Genomic DNA, 14302 nt, shown 5'->3' on the forward strand with positions numbered 1-14302 from the left:
CTCTTCATGATAAATATTTAGATTGTCGCTAATAATTTACTTTACATTTTGACTGTTATCAACATGACTGCTTTTGACACTTTTGCAGACCTGAATGAAGCAACCACAGAAACTGAAAACTGATAACAGGAGGATTGGTAACAAGAAAACATGCATGAAAATACCTTTTAGTACAAATAGCAGTTTATCACAGGATAAACTGTGAACTAAGAAAAGGGGAAAAAACGTAATGCTAACTTTAATATACCCGTGAGCTTCAAATGGATTAAGCTGGTTTGAAATTGATATGGTATAGTATACAAATTTTAATACAGTATTATTCACACTTTCTACTGGCATCTAAATTCTCCTGTCCAAGCTACGATTTTGTCAAGTTTAGTTCCTGAAGCCAAAGAAATAAAACACCAAGTGGGAAAAGGATTTGGCGTGTTTGTGAACACTGTCAGTCTTCTTTGACACTTAGTCTACACAAAGGCACAGGCAGAACTAATTCATCTCTAATAAATCAATATTCTAAGACTCTATACCCCTGTAATTTCTCTCCTTTCTGATTATTCTCCAATTTAATTTACAATTCATTAACCATTTATAAGGGCCTAGCCCTTCAACATCTAGTTTATTAACACATCTTCATTGATTCCAGCCAGTAGAACAATTAATGAGGAAATGTCTGCTGTTGCAGACACGGCCTTTAAGCAATATCTTACAGCTTGGCAGATAAATCAATAACTGAATACTGTCTCACTAAATTTCATTTGGTATTGTTTGAATGGTGGAAAATAGTGTTTGCTTTGTTCTGTGCTTTACCAAGTTTTCTGTCTCTCTTCATTTTCTTCCGCAATGCAGATTCACTTTCAGACACACAAATGCTTAAAAACAGTATATTAAGAGTAATTAGTGTACCTAACAGATTTGAACTTTGATTCTACTACTACTACTACTACTACTACTACTACTATACTACTACTAGTAACAATATTATTATTATTATTATTTATATAATTTTTAGTGTTTCTAATAATAAAGTAAAGATTTGGTAAAGAAAACTGTAACACTTCTTAATTCAATTTGAATATAATTATGTGCCCAAAATATAAGTTTTCAAAAACTGCAGTAGTATTAATGTATTTGAAAATAAGATCTTGGGGACCCTCATGTCTGAACTTTTCAAAATAATGGGTTAGTTGAATTATGCCATTTTCTCTTAAATTCTAATATCAAAAATGTCCACATAAGAAAAGCAATAACTTCCATTATTCATCCAGCTTCGATTTCATTTGGTTCTTACAGAAGATATGACTAGACAGCCGTGTGAAGGACAGAACCCTTTGTAAAAGGTGTTGAAACAGCAGGTTGGTGATAGTGGTGCTCTGGTTTGAAGACTGTTATCCAGGTATACAATAGAGTCTTTGATGCAGGTGGAGAATTGTGTGAATACTGTGACATACTGGAGCACTGTTGCTTACAAGGTAATCTAATCCAATTCGCCATTCAGCTAACAGCAAAATAAGATTTTGGCTTCAGCAGATTAATTGGTATTCACAGAGGAAAATCTGCAGCATATATGTATGATCATAAAATATTTTTTAACAGGTACAGGTATATCTCTTTTGATGACAAAGTTCACACATTTATGAATCTAACATCACTCAAAAGGATAATGAATAGGTTGTTTTAACTACATTAAGTGTTACAAACCTAATTCCAATTCTTCCAAGCCCAATTCCAAATGTTGTGTAAAATACAAATAAAAACAAAATGCAATGATTTTCAAATCTCAAACTCATATTTTATTCACAATAGAACATAAGAAACACATCAGATGTTGAAAAGGGGACATTTTACTATTTAATGAAACGTATTTTGAATTTAATGGCGGCAAAAAGTTTAAAGAAAGTTGGGACGGGGCAACAAAAGAGTATAAAAGTGTAAGTGATACTAAAAAGAAACAGCTAAGGGAAAGGTTTGCAACAGTATAGGTTAATTGGCAACATGACTGGGTATAAAAAGAGCATCTTAAAGATGCAGAATCTCTCATTAATAAAGATGGGCTAGGTTCATCAATCTACAAAAAACTGAGTCTACAAATTGTGGAACAATTTCAGAATAATGTTTCTTGATGTAATATTGCAAAGACATTGAATATCTCATCATCAACAGAACATAGTATCATCAAAAGATTCAAGAATGTGGAGAAATCTCTGTGCGCAAGAGACAAGACCGAACATCAATATTGGATATCCATGATCTTTGGGCCTTCAGGCTGCACTGCATTAAAAGTAGTCAAGATTATGTTATGGAAATCACTACATGGGCTCAGGAGCCCTTCCAGAAATCATTGTCTGTGAACAAAATGTGCTGTGCCATCCACAAATGCAGGTTAAAGCTTTATCATGCAAAGAAGAAGACATGTGAAAATGATACAGAAATCTATGGACCAAATCTCATTTGAAATGGACTGAGACGAAGTGGAAAACTGTTCTGTGATCATACAAATCAAATTTGAAATTCTTTTTGGAAAACGTGGATGCTGCATCCTCAGGACTAAAGAGGAGAGGGACTATTTGGCTTGTTATCAGTGCTCAGTTCAAAAGTGTGCATCTCTGATGGCATGGGGGTGCTTAAGTGCCTGTGGAACTGGCATCTTGCACATCTGGAAAGGCACCGTCAATGCTGAAAGCTATGGACAGGTTTTAGAGCAACTATGCTCCCATCAAGACAATGTCTTTTTTAGGGTTGGCCTTGCATATTTCAACATAACAAGCACACTGCATCTATTAGAACTGCATGGCTTCACAGTAGAAGAGTCTGGCCCACTTGCAGTTCAGACCTTTCACCAACTGAAAACATTTGACGCATCATGAAATAAAAAAAATACAACAGAGAAGACCCAGGACTGTTGAGCAGCTAGAATCCTATATCAGACATGAATGGGACAACATTCCTTTCCCTAAAGTCCAGCCACTGGTCTCCTCAGTTCCCAGACATTTACAGACTGTTGTTAAAAGAAGAGGGGATGCTACACAGTGGTAAAAATGACCCTGTCCCAGCTTTTTTCAGACATGTTGCTGTCATCAAATTCTTTTCTTAAAATGATACACATTCTCAGTTTAAAATTTGATATATTTTCTATGTTCTATTATAAATAAAATATCTGTTTATGAGATTTGAAAATCACTGGATTCTGTTTTTATTTGTATTTTACACAGTGTCACAACTTTTTTGGAGTGTTTGTAACTAAAATTAAATAAATTTAATAATTCTTGTAAGATCTTTATATATATACGCTACAGTGGCTGTTCATTTGTCTGTCCTGGATTTTAAATCACTAGTAGTTTGCAAACCGTTTGACCTAGTGACCTGAAATTTGGTACACATATACTATGTGATGTCTACTATCCACTTTCGGGGTGATGATTAACCTCCAAGCTTAATCCTCTTTTTATTTTTATTTTATTTTATGGTAGAATCAACTTTTGGCAGCTACCAGCAGAGTGTCTGTGTGGCGCATATGTATGGGCGACGTTCTCATCCCTACAAACTTCACCATCACTTCCCTTACCTCTTCCCAGGTTAAATCATTCTTGAGGCAGATTGAACACTTAAGTGCCAGCTTAAGTGAAAAATTAAAGAAAACTTACTAAGTAATTGCACCCACTAGGGTGGAGAAAAGAAGAACTTCTAAGGAAGCAGCAAGCGCATCAACCTCTTGTCAAACAAATGCTAAACGTACAAAGAAAGAGTATGAAAACTATGAATGCTCAAGTCAAGTGTATTCATTGCACGTTATCATGCAGTGCATTATTACTGGTTTAATAATATAACTCAAATGTATCTACCTGGACAGTCTTCCTGCTACAGATTTCTCGCTCGTCTTTCGTCTTTCAACATAGCACAGCTCCAGACTTTATTAACTTGCAAAACTGGCAATCTGCTAGACCTTGTTCTCTCATGCAACTGCACTTCCACAAATTTAAGTGTCACTCCCCTAACACACATAACTGGGACTGCTCTTAGATGATTTGAGTCCTACAACTTGAGCAGATCCTATCATGTGTTCCATGTGTTCCAGGGAGAGGAAATGTCAAGGGTGCATCAGATATGCAGTATACCCCAAGGATCGGTGCTGGGTCCAGTATTCTTCTCTGTCTATACCACCTAACTGGGCCCCATCATCTAATACCATGTTTTCTCATATTAGTGCTATGCTGATGCTGTACTCATCATTCCGTCCTGAGGACAGCATGGTATCAACTAGAGTCTCTGCCTGTCTTACTGACAGTTCTACAGTACCTGGTTGAAGAACCACCATCTGCAGATCAGCCTGGCAAAGAAGAAGTTCCTTGTTATTCCCAGCCAGGCAGTCTTTTCAACTTCCGTCTCTGTACAGCTTGGCTCATTGTCACTAACACATGTTAAATCAGTACACAACCTGGGGGCAGTGATTGATGAGCAGCTCTCTTTCTCTGTTTACATTTATCTATCTACATTTCAACTGTCTCTCAATCATGCAGATTCACTCTGTGTAACATCAACAAAATCAGACCTTCTATGACTAAGTATTCAGCACAACTTCTGGCCCAGGTTTTGGTCTTGTCATGTCTGGATTACTACAACTCACTAGTAGCAGGAAGACTCACAAGTACTATCAAGTCACTGCAGTTAGTTCAAAATACAGTTGCCCCTCTTCTATTTAATCAGCCAAGAGGGATGCATGTCACCCCTCTCTTCAGGCCTCTGTATATGCTCTTTAAAGCAGCATGCATTAAGTTCAAATCCTAAATGCTTACCTACAGAGCAATCAATGGGTCAGCAACTGTGTATATGGACATACTGGTGAGATGCTGCTCTCGCCTATTCAGGTTTGCCATTGAGTGATGTCTAGTCTACTGGAAAGCAATAATTTTACTATTCTGACAATGTTTTAGAGACACTTTTAGTCCTTAATGCAAGATTACCACACTAATACACAAAAAGAAACAACATATTGAAAAGACTTATAAAAGGCACATTAACGATAACCAAATTCATCACCAATACAAATAATGGCTTGGCTTTCCAACACACCATGAAACAGTAGGCTGCTGTAGCTAGCATAATCAGCTGTGCTAGACTATAGTGACGTAAATGCCACATTTCAAAAGTCAGCTCTTGGCGTAGGCAATGAATAGAAGTGTTGAATTTGCAAATGTATGAAGTATCCCTAGGAGAGGGAAAAAGAAATGACAACCGTTTTCATCTGAAGTCTGCGCGAAGCTCCCCAAGTAGCTACAATACTGTTTTCTCCATTACCAAATGGCATCTGTTATGCCGTCAGGCATATTAAATTAAATCTGTGCACTTTACTTATTAGTCATGGGACCAATGCAACTTAAGTCATTCCTCTTACTGAGGAGTCAAGCAAGCATTTATTTTTAAAATAACAATAAATAACAATATGCAAAATGGTATTCTATTGACCTGGTTGTAATATATGCAGTTGAACATACAAGATGCCCAATGTGCAGCAGCCAAGACTTTTAAATCTTTAAGTTGAAAGACTGCTATCTTTTAAAATATGGAGCATTATTAGGATATTTCTGAATCTATTAATACAGTATGTTTTACATTATGTTCATCTAAAAATTTCTACTGCTACCATTATGTGGTATAAAGTCTGTGGTTAAGCAAGCAAACCTAATTAGAAATTACCAAAAAATTATGAAATTATCAAAAAATAAATACAAATGATTAGTTCAAAAAGTCACATATAAAGCATAATTTTTACAGAAGGTATAAAACAGTAAGGACCAAGCATAACCTACAATACTAAACCCCATGAAAAACCATTGTAACACATTGAAAATCAAACAAGAAAATGTGCCAATCTCAATATGCTAGAAGAGTACAAAGTGACAGAAATGAACAAAGGTGGCTGTCAGGATGTTCATACATGCAGAGTGACAGGTCTATTGATGATGGGAAATTTGTGAGAACACAGCAGAAAAGATTAGAATAAAATAGTATACCGTTATAATGTGTTATATAGTACAGTGGGCCTAATATTAAAACATTTCTTAAATTGGATTATAATAAATCCATCAGATACTAATGCAAAATAATATAATAAATATATAACACATATAAATAAATATATAAAAAATGTAAAAAAAAATAAATCCAAACAAAAATAACACTATACTGGAACCATAATGTAACATAAAAAGCAAAAACAAGAGTATTTCTTAAATTGTTATTATTTCTTTCAATTTGTTACCAAGCTGTCTGCATTAAATAGTTAGAGAGTGTTATCTGCAGTTCAATATTCTCACAACACTTCTTTCATGGACTCTGATCTGCTACTAAAGTCTAAACACAAGCTACACCCTCTAAGTCATTTGAAAAGTATACTTTACAATCAGTTATTACTACTACTACACACTTATGTCTTATCTTGAACCAGAACCTGTTGGCCACTGAAAATTCCTCTCTTGTCTGTGGAGTTCCATCAATGGAATTCGCATACTTCAAAATTCACCTTTTCACTTTTGAATTTCAGTTTCATATATTTCCTATTTGTTTCTTCTGCACATACTATACTGACCTTTATTGTGCTGATCTCTCCAGTTTTGACTACAGTGGTCACCTGTGCCATTTAGAATTAACTTTAAAATACTGCTTATGGTTTACAAAGCCTTAAATAATCTCGCTCCGTTCTATATTTCAGAATGTCTTTCACTTTTCACTCCAAATCATAACCTTATATCTTCTGCTTTCTTCTGATCTTCTGATTTCTGCTTATAATTCCAAGAGCTAAACTTAAAAGAAGTGGTGAGGCAGCCTTCTGTTGTTATGCACCTAAAATCTGGAATAGTTTACCAATAGCAATTCGCCAGGCTAATATGGTGGAGCATTTTAAAAAACTGTTAAAACCCATTATTTAAATATAGCTTTCTTATAGCTTCATTTAATTATATCCCTGATACTCTGTATATGCATTTAATTATTTTTATCATGGCTCCGCAATACTTACTAACCCCTACTTTCTTTGCTGTTCTTTTACTGTTTTTTTGTGGTGGTGATCTGCGCCACCACAAACTGATCAAGGCACCATGCAGTTTGTACATTGATGGATCGAAGGCCAGATGTCCACATGACCATCATCATCTGATTCTTCCACGTGAAGCCTGAAAACCACAAGGACTGATTCAGATCATTTATGTTAGGTAGAATGCCCAGTAAGGGCTAGGCGGTCTTGTGGCCTCGGAACCCCTGCAGATTTTGTTGTTTTTTTTTTTCTCCAGCCCACTGGCGTGTTTTTTTCTGTCTTCCTGACAATCAGACCTTACTTTATTCTTTGTTACTTAGTAATTTTATTTTTATATTTTTCTTTTTCCTTTCTTCATCTTGTAAAACACTTTCAGCTTCATAATTTGTATGAAAACGTGCTATATAAATAAATGTTATTGTTGTTGTTGTTGATGTGTAATCTCATCTTGATAATGATTTTTCTGTTTATGTTTACTTATTAAAGTGCTTGTCTTTTCCTATAGTAGTGTTTCTTAACCTCCGGTACCAGTCTGTAAAATGTTTTCAGTGAATTCTCAGTTCATTATTTAGCCAGTGTGAACACTTTGTAGTTTTAATGGAAACTAATAGAATTCAAACCCCTAAATCTGGATGCTCGAAACTCCAAGGGGTAAAAGCTCTCCAAACTAAGGTATGTAAATGTGGTAGACACGTGAAACACCAAACGATACCCCTTTCCCAACTCACCCCACAGCCACTCTGCAAATGCATGTTAATAAATTTGGAAACTCGATACATGCAAGGGGACCCCCCTCTCTGATCTAACACCAATTCTTTCCACTTAAGCTATTGGTTGGACAAATTATGATACAAAAGTAAACATGATTATTATATTTTCCAGCTCTCCAGTTTGTGAAGATTTACTCAGACTTCTGCTGGTCCTCTGGTCAAAAAGGGTGAAAACTGTTCTATAGTGCACAGACCTGAAACCTCAAAAATCAGTCATACTGTAGTTAGACTCCTCCTATAATATAACACAAATAAAAAAAAGATATTGTGCCATTCATGCACTATTCTGTGGATTTAAAACAAAATATTGACTGGTATCTAGACTCATGTTATAAAATCTCACAATTCCTTAGCTGAGAAGATTATATCACCTCACTTTCCTCTTTTGGGTAATTGCCAAGGCTGGGCAGACAAAACACATAACACATATGGCCAGATGCTGGACTATTAAGAGTGCTGATTCAGTTTAGTCACTGTAACTTAGACAAAAGCTCACTCCACATCAGTCCAAACAGCTGCCTAGGTTCATTTGCGAAAAGCAAGACATAAAATTAAATAGCAAGATAGAAAATGTAGATTCTCTAACCCTCTAATTTTGTTTTAGAGTGACTGTGTATAAGTACACCACAAAAGAGTGTGCCATTCACGTTTCACCTGATGCCGGCTTGATATGCTAGCTTTCCCATTGCCCTTTGGGCTCATTCTGCTCCCAACTTGTACGGTATAAAATCGTTAACCCTCTTAGCCTTAGCCTCTAGGAATTTACACATGCAACAAATATTATTTATAATTTTTCCTGTTTCCGTCAACCTTCCCACCGAATGTGGCATACTTTTTAATATTTACATTATTGTTTTGTTCTGTTTTGACTGTTCAAAGCTCCATGCGCATAATTATTATTTTTTTTTTTGCCGCTGTCTTATTACGGAAAACAAATAACATCCAGTCTTCTGAGTATATATCCTGCAATTTAATTCAATTAATGTAAAAACAAAATGTCATCAGAAAGCAGATAAATCAAATACTGTATGGAACATGGTCTAATTAACTGCAGAAATGCTTGGTCGTTCTACCTTAGGCTAAAAATGTGATCCGTATTACTTGACTTGAGTATGATAACTGTTTTAGAAAATATGATTTATATGCCATAGGCCAAGGAAAAAGAAACCAAACACAACAAAAAAAACTCACTTGCATGTACTCTAACATTAATCAGATGTAAAATTAAGTTCTGCAAGTAAAGGATATGTCTGCTGCCTGTGACTTTGGCTTGGCATATTTAATTTAAGGTGTATAACATTATCTAGTTTACATAGGTTTTACTTCAGCGGTGGCTCACACTGCTCAAAACACTATTTTTTATTAACAAGGTCTGCATTCTAGACTACCATATAAAGAAGTAAAACAGTTATATTTTCACAATAAAAAATAAATACACACAAGTTATAGACTCAACATTCAACCAAAAACAATTCTAAATACACTGGTTTTTGTAATTTATTCAGTTACAACCTATACATTTATTGGACTGTGTTCAGTGGTTAGAGTGGCATGGTGGTGCAGTGGGTTACTCTTTCTTATTCACTGCTCTATTTCAAATCCTGTCCAGACTGGTTTTTCTTCTCATATTCCAGTTTTACTCCAACATCTAAAAGACATGCAGGTAAAACTGACAGCAAGTTCTTACCCTATATAACCAAGTGTGACTGTGTAAACTCTGCAATGGACTGACACCCCATTATGGATAGGTTCTAGCCTTGTGCTAATACTGCCTAGCTGACTATTCTGTGGGGCTTTTACTATATGTGCTTTAGGTTTCCATCTACATCCCTCAAAATGAGGGTGTTAGATTTATTGGTCATCAAAAAGTGGCCTCATGTAAGTGTACATTTTCTCTATAATGTACAAGTGATCCAGCACCCTAACCAAAGTTAGTCCCAGCCTATGCATCCAGGACAGGCTTTAGTCCTCATTACCCTGATTTCCTATTTGAGAATGGCCTGTTATGGGATATTTTGAAAAATTATTATGAAGTTAAATTGAATTTCATTTTGCTTGCTTAAATAGGTCACTCCAAAATCTGTCAAAGCCAATAAAGGGCACTGCATTTATGCTTTAAATGTAGATAAGCTTTCACATTAGCAGATGATCTTTATGGTTCTATTGGAAATATACTGTATATGCATGAGCAATATCTTCAATAGTCCAGGCATTTCCATATGGCAGGGACACATGAGCTGGGAAAAGACACCACAGCCCCCAAAAAGCTCCCACCTCTAGGGTGCTTTAACAGGAGCCATATAGGGTGATAGCCATGCTGGAGCTAACCCCGGTGTGAAGTATACTGCATTTTTATTCTTGGGTACATCTGTCAAATGTAATGCCCTAGGATAAACTCATTCACACAAGGAGCTGACAGAAATGATTCAGAATGCCATAAGGACGGCACAGATTTTTTTTTTTCTGGTAGAGTGACTAAGCTAAAATTCTCCAGTATTTATGACTCCAACAAACTCTAAGTCTAATAAGAAGAGGGGGGATTTTAGATTGCTTGTAGAAATTAGTTTTGGGCTCAGAGCAACGGAACTAATCAGTCAGAGATCAGACAACACAATTTTGTATAATGGGTAAGATTCTTTTTTAGTCTAGAGGGAAAATGCATTGCATAAATAGAGACTATCTGCTGGTTTAAATTCAAAGTAATTAAACTTTTCTTGGTTAGAAAAGTTGAACTCCTGAAAACTATAGCAATATTTAAATTTATTCTTGATAATGAAAAATGTTTCAACTGAAGGACACAATTTTGAAACATACTGCATAACATATCATTAGGAATGACTATTTCCATATTTACATATGTCCCACAATTCTGAATTGGATTAGGTGGGTTTGCAAATATTGTATCTTATACTTGCAAATGAATAATGAACACTATAAATGATGTGCGTGTGGGTGTCATAGTAGTAGTTTGGTTACCACTCCTAAACCCCGTGTAGAGTTTGCACATGTTCTCAGTATATTCAGGTAGGGCTGTCTAGGTCTTTTCCAAAATTCAAAATACTGGTACAGTGTGATGTTGGATTATTGACTAAGTCACCCTAGTAAGGAATAAGCCCTACGGTCAGTTTATTCTTGTCAAACAAATCACTAGTGCAGTGAATAGCACTTTGAAGTGACAAGAAACAAAATCATGTATGTCATGGCAAAACATACAAATCATCCCTGGTTGCTTGACTGCTAGCTTATTTTTTCAAATTAATATTCAGTATTTAGTGAATGTTTGCATGATGTCAGAAAAAAAGTAGAAATCGATATAGCAATGTGTTTACTCAAACATTCGGTAATATTGTCTAGGAGGAACTACAAGCATCATCTACAAATGTAATCCTGCGATTTATTTCTGTGATAACTGGTTTCATAAAGAATTTGTGGTTAGAAATCAGACTTCCTCTTGTGATGGAGCCTGTTGCTAGGAAAGGATGCTATGTTATCTGTCCTGATCGAGCTGTTCCTGTGTTCTGCAGTCTCCGTTTTGTGTAGTTGGTTATGAGGGGTTGCCTCCTGAGTTGCTCTCAAGTATGTGTACAAAGGCTTATTCAGCGTCAGAGGGTTGTTCCTTTCCTACTGCATCAATAAGCAGCTCGTCTTCCTCTTTATCTGAGACATCACACACTGCATGCATGGGTTTACCTTTCCCAGTCCTGCAAAGTCAGTTCACGTGAGCTGCTCGGAGTACATGCATCAAAGGTTCTCAGCTGTGCTTGTGCTATCTCGTGCGATCTTGCGATGTCCACGGCTTTATTTAATGTTAGCTCAGACCCGGCACTTAAAAGTTTCTCTCACACTTTTGCTGAGTTTGTGCCAAACACTATTCTATCCCTGACCATCTCATCTTTGTTTGCATAAGCACAGTCCTTCACCAGCAATTTTAACTCTGTTACAGCAATTTTAACTCTGTTACAGCAATTTTAACTCCGTTACAAAAGTCTCATTTATACCCTGTGTCTTCTCATTAAACTTGTATCTCGTAAATATTGTATTCGTCGTAGGCATGACAAACGCCAGCGGCAGCGTGTCTATGAACTTAATTTAAACTTAAGGTTTACACCGTGCTTTGTTTCCGCAGTAGCTGCACTTATGAATATGCTTGTATGCGTCACTCGCTTCATATTTTTTTGCTGCCTTCTTAATTGTTTAATGCGTTTTTTGTTCAGCGCTCTTTGGAGCTCTTGCTTGTTCTCTGCGTACTGCGTTCACAGTCAGTTCACGTGAGCCGCTCGGAGTACATGCATCGAAGGTTCTCAGCTGTGCTTGTGCTCTCTCACGCTATCTTGCGATGTCAACGGCTTTATTTAATGTTAGCTAAGACCCGGTACTTAAAAGTTCCTCTCACACTTTCGCTGACTTTGTGCCAAACACTAGTCTATCCCGGACCATCTCATCTTCGTTTGCATAAGCACAGTCCTTCACCCGCGAATATTTAGCGGCAGCGTATCTATTTGATTGCTGCTGATGGACGGCCTTATATGGGCAGGCACTCAATTACGTTGGAGGCGTGATGATGGGGGATGCAACTCCGCCTCTCACGGCGACTGAGCTGCAGGCTATGGCCGTATATATGTATGTAAGTAGGTTCCAGTTATGACCGTTACATGTAGAATTTCGAAATGAAACCTGCTTAACTTTTGTAAGTAAGCTGTAAGGAATGAGCCTGCCAAATTTCAGCCTTCTACCTACACAGGAAGTTGGAATATTAGTGATGAGTGAGTGAGTGAGTGAGTCAGTCAGTCAGTCAGTCAGTGAGGGCTTTGCCTTTTATTAGTACAGATAAGTGTTCATTAGTTAATAAGTTGATTGAGTAATTCTGATTATGCATACAATAAATAACAGCTCAAAACAGGGGACTTTAATATGAATTTAACATTGTTACACATATGCGAGTAGGTGAACGTTGTGTGAACCAAGCAAAGGTAATTAAACGCCAGGCCATGGGGTGGCAGGGTGCACTAAACCTTCTCCTGTTATTTCTACACACCAGCCATGGGAAAACCTTTCTGAGATAGTGATGACGATGCCGGTTCTGGCACCCAGAAGATGGTCACTTCCGGTTCCGGCGCCCAGAAGAACGTCACTCCTGGCGCACAGGCTGATGCCAGAAGGAAATCCAGCTCCCCTACATCACTTCCAGTCTGATCCCTTAAAGCCGCCATCTTTTCCAACCCTTGGCAGTTCTATCTTGGACTCAGTATTGTCAAAAGCTCTGTACTGTTTAAAAAACCATTTACAGCCAGGAATATTATAGGGGTGGCTACCCCAAACCTTTTTACGTGTGTCGAGTCTGTTCCTTTTTACACATGAAAAACAGAATAAATGAAGTATGGCGGGTGTAGATAATAACATTTAATGGAAACACATCTTGTTGATCTTTACTACAGTGAATTTTTTATCATAAAAATCTGAATATTTTATTTACTGTATATTCATGTATTTTTATTTTTTATTTCTGTAATACTAGCAAAGTTATGCTTTGACTTTACTGATTGGAATACAAAACATGGTGTAAGTATATAGGCTTTAATAAACTTTCTCAGGTGGCCATTTTGTTGAGATTACCATTGCAATTGACTGTTGTAACTCCAGAGGTAAAAATGGCTGCTACCAATTGACCAACCATATTAAAGTAGGAGGCAGATGTAATGATCAGTGATGGTAAGTGGCAGGTGCATGATATAAACAGTATACAATTGAGATGAGCTAAAATATTCTTTGGTAGTGGTCTAAAATGAAGCATCAAAGTCATCTTTTCTTGTAGGTGGTGACTAAGGCACCAGATTTTGAAAGACACAGCATTGCTATAAACACTGGGGTTATGTCACTTCATATTCTTTCTTTTATATAAAACAAGTATGTCTCTAATTTTCATACCATGCCAACAAAACACCTGAACTATACAAAATATAATTTATCTTTATTCTTTTTCTGTCATTAATTCAAGTTTATGTTTGAAAATGTTGTACCACATCTATTACTTATTTACTATAATGTAGCAAGACCTTAACACACACTTCTTTGGAATTTCATAACACTTACAAAGCATCAGTAAAGTGTTTATTCATTTCTGCAATGTAACCTATTAACAAAGCTTCATTTTAAGGTGGACTGAGGTGACTAAACACATTTCTCTTGATGTTGCATATTTAGTATAAGACCAGTGAATCCTTCATATTATCAAGAAAATTTTACCTTCATGTCAATATGCCACACTGCACAGAGACAAAAAACCCATCTACTGATATTTTATAAATGTTAAGAAGACCAAAACTGTTAAGAAGACTAGTTACATAAAAGTAAACAAAGGTATTTTTGCAGTACCTAAACTATTGAAGAATTTATTCACTGATGAAATACAGTACAGGCCAAAAGATTGGACACATCTTCTCATTCAATGTGTTTTCTTTATTTTCATGACCATTTACATTGGTAGATTCTCACTGAAGGCATCAAA

The 14302-nt window shown here is 36.4% G+C and overlaps 1 protein-coding gene across 4 annotated transcripts in view; it reads right to left on the minus strand.

The window, feature by feature from the left end:
- Positions 1–14302, minus strand: part of LOC120534138 (voltage-dependent calcium channel subunit alpha-2/delta-1) — a 690895-nt gene that overhangs the window by 510473 nt on the left and 166120 nt on the right. The gene's annotated exons all lie outside the window — the stretch shown is intronic.

This window comes from Polypterus senegalus, chromosome 8, assembly GCF_016835505.1.
Source record: "Polypterus senegalus isolate Bchr_013 chromosome 8, ASM1683550v1, whole genome shotgun sequence".
Taxonomy (NCBI): domain Eukaryota; kingdom Metazoa; phylum Chordata; class Cladistia; order Polypteriformes; family Polypteridae; genus Polypterus; species Polypterus senegalus.